Raw genomic sequence first — 10,491 nt, forward strand, 5'->3', positions numbered from 1 at the left:
CGTTCGTTAGCTTTGAGATTGGACGTGGTGAGTTGGAGCCAAGAATGCCATTAAAGAGACAAAGATGCCGCTATCAACTCTTACCTGAGCTTGAACGACGTCGGATAATGTGGCTACGAGAAATTGAATGTTTCTCCTGCAATATTACATAAAGGCTTGACAGGAATGTAGCCAATTGTACATGGTTTCTGGCAGCGGTGGCCACGAGAATGTACGGTCGCAAGAAAACCACCGCCATTTGCGACTTCAGTGGTGTCAAGCGACGGCTCATTGCAAGGCAAGGTGGAGGTCTGTTGTGTTTCTGCTTGCTTTGCCTCGCTGTCAGTGACGGTCGTGTGTTGGTTAGGAGGAGGCCAGCTAATGGCCTGCAACACACCTATCTACATGCTAGACACACTGGGCTTACACCTGGAGCTATATTCTCGGATGTGATTTCATATGACAGCAGGAGCACTCTCGTGGTTATCTCACGCATCCTGTCTGCAAATTTGTAAGTCAGTCTGGTGGTTCGAGGCAACGGCCTTACCGCAGTGGGTACACCGGTTCCCACCAGATCATCGACGTTAAGCGCTGTCGGGCGTGGCAGGCACTTGGATGGGTGACCATCCGGGCCGCCATGCGTTGTTGCCATTTTTCGGGGTGCACTCAGCCTCGTGACGCCAGTTGAGGAGCTACTCGACCGAATAGTAGTGGCTCCGGTCAAAGAAAATCATCATAACGACTGGGAGAGCGGTGTGCTGACCACACGCCCCTCCTATCCGCATCCTCAGCTGAGGATACGGCGGTCGGATGGTTCGACCTGTTACTCAGCCATTCGTGAACAGTATGCCAAGGGTTGATTTCCAACAGGATAACGCTTATCCACAAAGCGCCGTTGTACCCCATCAACCTCTACAGAACGTCGACACGTCACCTTGGCCTGCTCGATCGCCAGATTGTCTCCAATCGAGCACGTATGGGACATCATCGGACGACAGCTCCAGAGCCATCCACAATCAGCATCAATTGTCTCGGCTTTGACCGACCAAGCGTAACAAACATGGCACTCCCGCCCACAAACTGTCATCCGGCACCTGTATAACACAATGCATGCACGTTTGGATGCTTGCATTCAGCATTCTGGCGGTTACACCCGTTATTAATGTACCATATTTTACATTTGCAATGTCTTATCTCGTGCTTACACTAACTTGTGCTTTTGCAATATTAATTGCTTAAACATACTACCTAGACAAATGTATTCCCGAAATTTCGTTATTTTACGTTAATTAGTTTCGGTGTTGCGATTTTTTTCCGTCAGTGTATTTGGATTTGTGTCTGGGAGGGTTAACCTGGAGGCCATGAACTACAAATATTTCTGTTGCGTCACTCTCATTTATCTTATCATCAAGAAATAAGACAATAAATGTTAATAGAAAATTAAGTAATAATTGGACAAATGCTGACCGTTTTGACAGCTGGGAAATTACAGATTTTCGTTGCAGATTATGTGTGGTATCCTTGAATTATTAGAAGAATAAGTCTGTGTGTCAGCATGAGCTAGAATATAATGCTTTTCTTCAAAACTGATGTTTCACTTTTTCCGTGATTTTAGTTTCGTCTCTCCTATATTCACTTCCTACTAAATTATCAATTTTATTGAATGGTTCTACAATATACGTGTTATAACGCTAATAGCTCATAGTGACGAGGAAGTTGATTGGCAGAAGCTGCTCAGAGATAACTTATTTAATGAGATTATACATTCCAATAATGAGAGGACAGTTCAGTGCTCAATATGACAACGATATTTTCAGACCGCTGCTGAGAGCTGTTCATGAGGTGAAAACATCACAATAGCGTAGAAAAAGGAAGTCACTGATGAAGCAAACTCCTTACACAAATCTCTTAGGACACATTCATCGTGGTTTCCTCTCTTTAGGTTCCTTACCAAACAGAATAACAGAAGAAACATAAAAGATATAGAAATAGAGCTGTGGGATTCAATGGTGATATCTAGTCAGTAAAATAGCATGAATGTTTTCATCGAAGTTAGGCGGGACGAACTAAATGACATCGCTTTCTGAAACGAGTAAAGATGCACGGTAACGGTAACACCACAACCATTCGGCCTCACACAGAAGGATGCAGGCAATCGATCTTCTCCTGCAACCACAGCAAAATGAATTAGAAATTAAGAATAGAGCATGGAGGGGGAGATATTAATACTCTTACAGGGGGAACCTAAACAATAATAGAATTCTGACTCTGCAGGTGGAGGGGTCACAGATGTTATCACACTAAAATGCGTCTGGTACATATTATTTTGAATCAGTTGCCCAATAGTCGTTTTTAAGGCCGCATGAGGTAGACTATAGCGCGTCCCTTCGCATCTGCCCTTTCCCGTGTTCAGCGGTTTTTTGTTTCACCCCTTAGAAGGGGGTCCAGAAAGTTTTCCCTTTCACGCTCATCTTCGTTTAATGGAACAGAAAACAGTCGCAAAGGGTCACATCCGCTGAAGACTGCGGGTGTAAAGACATTTTTCATAAACTGTCCTTACAGTGCTGTGCTGTGAGTTATCATCAATCCTCCGATCGTCAATGTACAGGCCGTTTCTTCCTCGACAGCTCACTCAATCGCTCTAGCACTTGGAAGTAGTAAATTTAGTAAACTGTGAAGCCTGAAACAACAGAAGCCTTCATAGTGTAAGTATTTTAATGTCAGAAGGAAGCTGATTTCGATACGCTAATGAAAAGGTTTCGCTATCGGTGTATAGGCAGAGAAACGACTCGAACGGGTCCTGATAAATATTCCAAGAAAGTTCGCAGCTTCAAACATTAGCTACATACAGTGGGTACGAAAATAGCAGACCCTAACGAATTGTTAATGGGAAACGAGCGACGCCAAGTTTCAGTGCCAAACACAAATTAATCACCTGAGATGACAGTGTAATGACAGTCATCAAAAGACGAATAGTCACTTCCGGTTACCGAGAAGACGTCTAACATATCTGATTAGAAATTTTATATGAAAAGCAATGCTAAAATTACATTAACGGTTAACGGTATGACGGAATGCCGTCCTGTGATAGAGTAATGCTTCTCATGGAGTGCTAACCTATCAGGAGTTACCCTCAACTCTCATTCACTATTCTCGACGCAGCAAAAGTGAACAGAAGGATTATTTGGCTCTCTCGGGTAACATACTATTGGTGCTGAACATTTCCCAATAGCATTGACTAATCAGAACTGTTCCCCAGCAATAGTACTTTCATTTATACTGGTGACCATTAAGACAATGGTGGCCGTGATAACCCTCCGTGACGACCCCGACGCCCTTGTATATATATACTTGTCTTGCTGCAGACAAGTCCGTTTTGGACACAAGCTGCGATACGTGGACTTACGATCCAGCACTCCGAACGAACAGTATGTCTGATCTCTCGGGCTGCTGAGATACAGAATGGCGCTGAGAATCACTCTCGTGAAGCCGCCTGTTTTATAACTGCATGACAGTCGTGAGATTCGGACAACGTGAACACCAATACCACGGAACAATAAACCGCAGTCCAGATAGGTGACGATCCGGTGTTTCGTCTTCCTATACGATCTTCTCACAAACAACCGACATCTAAATGCGTCACAACTCTTTCCGTCTAGTTTCATGATTTCATGTAACGTTCTCCCATCTCGTCAAGTATCCCTTATCAGCCACAAGCTGAGCAGACAGGCGCCGTCCTGTCCAAATTTCAATAAATTTGTTTGTGATCGTTTTGTGTAAATTTGTATAAAAGTACTGGAAATGTCTGAGCAAAGTAAAAATGAGAAAAAACGTGTTTCTGAGTGTTGATTGTATCTATTAACTATTGTGACAATGGATATTCAATTTGACGAAGAGTACATTCAGAAACACGCCAATGGGAAATTTTACATGCGAGATGAATTCTCGTACATTTGTTGTGCCAAATGAAGTCACTTGAAACGATTGTGTTTCTGGATTTGTGTTGGGAAATGTGTGGAATCTGTTCCTGTTTCAGAAACCAGTGAGCTAACGGCTCAGGTGGAGGGATCAATAGCGCCAATTTGACTTTGCCACTTGCGCTTACAATATAGGTAAACAACGATTATCGATCAAGTAACAACGGACTGGCCTGCAAAGTCAGCTATTGCCACGTTGTAAAGGAATACAGCTCAATGAGTATTCAACGCAACATTTGTCTGTCTTCTTGCACGATTATTCAAATTCATTGTCGGGCGATTGGTTGCTGCTGAATGATGATGTTTCATTCGATGCATACCATCTTTATTTCCATTTTCCCTTTCTTCGTGTGTACATGTTGAACGTGTTTGTGATTACTGATTCCCTTCTATTATATTTCGCACTTCACGTTGCTCTGCACTTCGGTTGGATGGCAAATTCGTTTGATTTGTAGCATTATGAGTTCTGGGACCTTAAGTGATCGGAGGCATTGCAATAAAATTAAATTTGTGTCAGTTCAGTTCAGCTGTGTGATGCGAATAATCACAGTTCAACTGAAAATTGACATTTAAATCCTTTTTTTTTTTACAGTATAAACGTTTGTCACTCTAAGACTCACAGTATTTCGAAGGTAAATCCTTAAATCTTTTTATGATGAAATGACGAAACGAAGTTCGTTTCATGAAACGACTGCGATGAACTTACAATCACGGTTCAACTGAGTCAATTTTTCGTCACTGCGTAACCGATTAGCTTGATTCACAATTTGATAGTCAGCTGTTCATCGATATCTGCGCACTTCATACCTGTAGCTGCTGTCCACATCGCGAAACAAAACAAAAATAAAAACAAATATAATTTTACTTTAATCTAGGTTTAAATGCCTTTTACCTGATTTTTCTCCTGATCTTCCAGATTTTTTCAATTGAAAACTTTCAATTCAGTTAATCCCATCCCTGGGGAATAATGAAAAAAATAAAAAAGAATCAAGCAATTATGTCGTTCGCATCATCAGTTATGGTTTTTGCAGTTTGTCCGAATTTTCCGGCTTTTCCTTTGTAGTTGTCCCGATATTTTTTTCGTGAGAACCATAACAAACAAAGAAAGTACTAAGGTCCTCTGCCGTTTGAATCGTGAGTTATGTTCTCGATTTCATCCAAAAACGCCACAGAAAGAAGCAATTTCAGGTTTTTCCGAATTTTCCAGTTTTCCGGGCAACTGTTTCCACAGAAACTTTATTCGAGTTTTGCAGAACATTAAAAAAAAAAATTTGCCAAAACGGTCCAGCCGTTCTCAGTTGATACGCTTAACAATGAAAAGCATTTAATTTTTAATTATATAGGTCAGAGGAACACTCGAGCAATTTTATGTTTGCCAGTGTCTAATTTTCAATTTTTTTTAATAAATGAAAATCCTTTCCGATTATTTAGTTTTTACGTTTTTAGACAAAAGGCAAGAAAAAGATTTCTTCCTCCCGTCACATTGACGTTGATATCAGAAGTGTCATCTTTCTTTTTGTCAAGAATGTACATGGCGTTACTCCAACCTCCTTTGTTCCGTTGCTTTGAAATGCTAATCAATTACACATCCAAGCATTTAGTATGTGTCACACCAACGTGACGTATGTTACGTGGCGCCTTCATAGTGTTGTCATTTTAACGGCAAGGATTGTAATTATAAGATCTCAACACTCGTAAATTCCTGCAATCTTGGAGGGCAAATGCATTGTAGACCGTCCCTTTCATAGTGGAAAATAAATTTTCCCCTTTACTTGTCAGATGTTCGATTTTTATAAACCCTTGAAGACCGTTTCGTTACGGTCCGTAGACATTCAGTGCTAATATTGCAACAACAACCTTCAAGGAACTTCCTTTCCGGGTCAAAATGCGCCCCGAACATAACTCGACGATTTACTAGCCTCAAAACTACGTGATTTCTACTGTCTCTGACTCGAAAAATTACCCCAGCGTTAGCAGACTGTTGTAAATAGTGAAAGAGAATATATCATGGATGACAAAACTCTCTGGTATGTGTATCTGTTGTGTTTTTTGAACTTACGGGAAAACGCTAAAGACTTGTGCATCAAACTAATAGTGAGCAATTTCCAACCACGTCCACAACTTCAAAAAAGACGGATATGAGGAACAAGAACCACGAATACATGCATTCCGACCTGACACACCTCCCCCATGACGGCTGCTCGACTGAATCAGAACTGTGTTCGATAGGATGCGCCAGTACTGGAACTCTTCTTACACCGTACCGTACGCCGGACACACTCCAGTCAATTCCAGACTGACGGCGCAGATACAAGGCACGTGGACGGGAAGCTGTCAAGAAATCTACGTGAATGTGGCCTGCAGCTGCTGCAGAACGTCTTCTGCAATGTGGTGCGGACGTGGCGACCGGTTAGCGCAGAGACGCGAAGAGGGCCGGTAATTTCCGGAGCCCATCTCCGCGCTGCGCGGCCGCTACAGCGGCTGCGGATGTCGAAGCCTGCTGTGTCTGACCGGTCGTGAAATTGCGCCGACCTGCAGCACAGTAAAAGGCTCGCGTCCAGGCGCACGTGTCAACTTGCGAATACCGGTGGATAACTTGTGGTACGGATGGCAATAGAACATTAACTACGAATGGACATCTACCTCATACACTGAGGTGACAAAAGTTATGGGATAGATGGCGACAGTATCATCTACAAAAGGTACAAAAGGGCAGTGCACTAGTGGGGCTATCATTTGTACTCAGATGATACATGTGAAAAGGTTTCCGATGTGTTTATGGTCGGGAATTAACTGACTTTGAACGCAGAATGGTAGTTGGAGCTAGACGCATTGTAACGTGCGCGTGGGGCGCACAATACTCATTAAAGCCTGTACTATGGTTAAGTGAGCGGGGTTCACCTTACGAGACAGGATTTTCGTATAGATATTGATCGCGTGTACCTGAGTGGTGGCAAATCAGACTTACACCCACTCTATAATAACAATGATCCGTCAAGTAAGTTCAAAATGCAATTACACGTCAGTATGTACCAAAAGCAACACCGAAGGTGATACCAATTTGATAATAACACGGTCGCCAGCCTAATTAGGCATAACTGAGTTTCTTCCCTGTACAAGTTGATGTATATTCATGCAAAACAACACGTAGTAACACTGCATAATATAGTAAAATTTTAGAACCAGAAAATCTATTGAACTGATAGTTTCACGTTCTGTACTGATATGGAAAAGCCATGAATACATAACACTACACTATAATGTATACTACAAAGCTTCGTACTGTCTATTGATCTGATTAAAATCGGGCATAGGTTACCCTAGAAATAGAACTTTCGAACCACACACAAAATTTCAATTTTGATACAGTTAAAACACTGATAAATTTTGACTTATATATTGACCTTAACTTGTGCTGGTCAAACCAATGTGGAACACTTCAGAATTCAAATGAATAAAAGGGGGGGGGGGGGGGAGGACCCTGAAACTGTTACGATCACTACATTAAAAAAATTGATTACTGAAATTATCATGCGTTCAAGATTTCCAGTAAATGAGTTACTACTCTTTTTATCTTACTTACTACTCATTTAAATACCTTTGTATCTGTCTCGAAATAATTAAACTTCATTACTATATCAATATTAAAGTTACCTTTCAACTTCGTTAGACCTTCGTTATTCATTTACTGGGTCATTAACAAAACAGTTCTTTAAACACCATTCTAACATAACTAGGTCTGTAAGTAATTATTATTAACACAAAATTTAATTTTTCATTTCGGGACACTCGGATTGCACAACATTTGGAAAGGACCCTGATTTGGTTAGTTGCGAGGATAATTAAATGAGGGGAAAGTTCTGGTAAAATTTAGGTTATTATTGAACACTTCACTCTATGGTCCATACGAATACAGTACTAAAAGTTTCAACCTGCTTGTATCGATGCGGCGGTTGGCGAGCGGCTAGATGGCGAAGCACAGAGCACACATACCACCACAGCTATGGCTCTTGACGTATCGGCACTTTAATTCTTCTTAGCGTCGCAATACTTTTCCATTTAGTGCCTATGGAATATTGCCATGCTGTGTGGGCGTTGGAACAGCATACCCGAGGCTCAGTGAAACTATGTCTTCCAGGAGAGCCTCCTCGCTCCAGAAGGTGTTGCTCAGAACAATGCCAAACTCCAACTACTACTGCTGAGCCCGTTGTGCCGTGCAGTGCCCGCGTTCATTTTCCCGCGCTCGCCTGCCATCCACCTTTTACCGCTTCCTTACAGACAGGGTATTCACCCGAGCTTTTGCATTCTACATATCCTAACATATTGCCTACGTATGGACCAGACGCACAGTTACAATTTTAAACATCTTACAACAGTCTCAACATTTGTTACATTTCAAATCTATTACAATATTGCTTGACGTTTGACAGAAACATTAATCTTCACATTGAAACTTGTTTACAGTTTTCTTAACACAATGACATTAAACAAAAAACAAATGAAATCAGAACATCAATTACACTAGTTTATCGAAAAATCAGAAAAAAATGTACTTATATGTACAATAGTACAGCGTCGTTGTTGTTACAGCATAAGACAGTCCATTTTGGCACTCGTTATGGAATTCAGTATTCCGAGATCCAAAGGGTCAAGAGCGTGCCGAGAATACCAAATTTCAGGCATTACCTTTCACCATAGGAAAAGCAGTGGCCGATGGTCTTCACTTAACGAGCGAGGGCAGCGGCGTATGCGTAGAGTTGCCAGCGCTAACAAACACGCAACACTGCATCAAATAACGGCAGAAAGCAATGTGGGGCCTACTACGAACGTATGCGTTAGGGCAATGTTGCGTAATTTGGCGTTAATAAGATTTGGCAACAGACAACCGACAAGAGTTCGTTTGCTAACAGCACGACATCGACTGCGTCGCCTCTCCTGGGCTCGTGACCATATGGCTGGACCCTAGACGACCTGAAAGCCGTGGCCTGGTCGGATGAATCCAGATCTAAATTGGTAAAAGCTGATTGTAGGGTTCGAGTGTGCCGCAGACCCACGAAGCTATGGACCGGAGTTGTCAACAAGGCACTGTGCAAGCTTGTGGTGGCCCCATAATGGTGTGGGCTGTGTTTACATGGAATGGACTGGGTCCTTTGAACCAGCTGAACCGACCACTGATGGACAATGATTACGTTCGTTGCTTAACTGCAGCCATTCATAGACTTCAGACATCCAAACAACGATGGAATTTTGTACGGATGACTATGGGCCATGTCAGCGGGCGACAATTTTTCTCAATTGATTTGTACAACATTCTGGAGAATTCTAGTGAATGATTGGGCCACCCAAATCGCCCGACGTGAATCCCATCGAATATTAATAGGACATAATCGAGAGGTTAGTTCGTTCACAAAATCCTGCACTGGCAACACTTCCGGAATTATGAACGGCTATAGAGGTAGCGTAGCTCAGTATTTGAGCAGGGGACTTCCAACGACTTGCTGAATTGACTTTAGGCCGAGCAGAGGAGGTCAGACACAATATTAGTACTTATCCCATGACTCTTTTCACCTCAGTGTAAAGGATGGAAAGTAGTTTTTCAGCGTCCAACGGACGACGAGGTGGAGCAACTTCCACTGTTAAAGGTGTCGTGGGCAGTTAAAATTACTAGCAAACACATTCTTCGGTAAAAATTTACACTTATATCAATACTCTGCACACCATTTTGATGTGCATGACAGTGCATACTTCCATTGCTTCCATTGTTCGCATTGTACTACATACTGCAGTTTCTCTCCCCCTCCAGCTGCGTTGGGCTCGCGAGTGAATGCGCAAATGCCTCAGTACGCCCTGTAATTAGTCTAACCTTTGTTCACTGTCTATACGGGAGCGGTTTTGTTGGTCTCTTTAGTATGTTTCTAGTGCGATTATTTCCTGTTGATTCTTGAAAACTTGTAAACAGACTCTCGCGAGATAATTGGCATCTATCTGTATGCTATTTCATTGCATTTCCGTGACACTTTCGTGAAACAAACCTGTTACCATTGGTGTTTTCTTGATTGCTGCATTCTTTGTTCCACGTTAGTCCCTACACTTGCAGCACTCTAGGAAGGCTCGCACGAGTTTTTCATTAACAAACTACGGCGTGCACACACTTTATTCCACATGTAACCGTCACTACCGATATTCGGATTTAAGCTATGACGTATTCGATATGCTTGCCATCATTGGTGATGATGTGGCGCAGACGAATAGCGAAATTCTGCACGACTCGCTGAAATGTCGGGACATCGATGCTGCCGGTGACCTCCAGAATGGCTGTTTCCAGCTCAGCAATGGTTTTGGGGTTACTTCTGCATACCTTGTCTTTAATACAGTCCCACAAAGAGGAGGCGCATGTGTTCAGGCAGACAATCGAGGTCCATGCCAGTGGCCTCTGGGTACCCCGGAGCCAGATTACGGTCCTCAAAGTGCTCCTCCAAGGCATCAAACATTCTCCTGCTTCGATGGGGTCGAGATCCGTCTTGCATTAACCACA

At 42.5% G+C, this 10,491-nt stretch overlaps 1 pseudogene; it reads left to right on the forward strand.

Moving 5' to 3' along the window:
* Nucleotides 1–512: 512 nt before the first annotated feature.
* LOC124607599 lies at nt 513–630 on the forward strand (annotated as a pseudogene).
* The last annotated feature ends 9,861 nt before the right edge of the window (nt 631–10,491 follow it).

Source organism: Schistocerca americana, chromosome 3, assembly GCF_021461395.2.
Source record: "Schistocerca americana isolate TAMUIC-IGC-003095 chromosome 3, iqSchAmer2.1, whole genome shotgun sequence".
Classification (NCBI taxonomy): domain Eukaryota; kingdom Metazoa; phylum Arthropoda; class Insecta; order Orthoptera; family Acrididae; genus Schistocerca; species Schistocerca americana.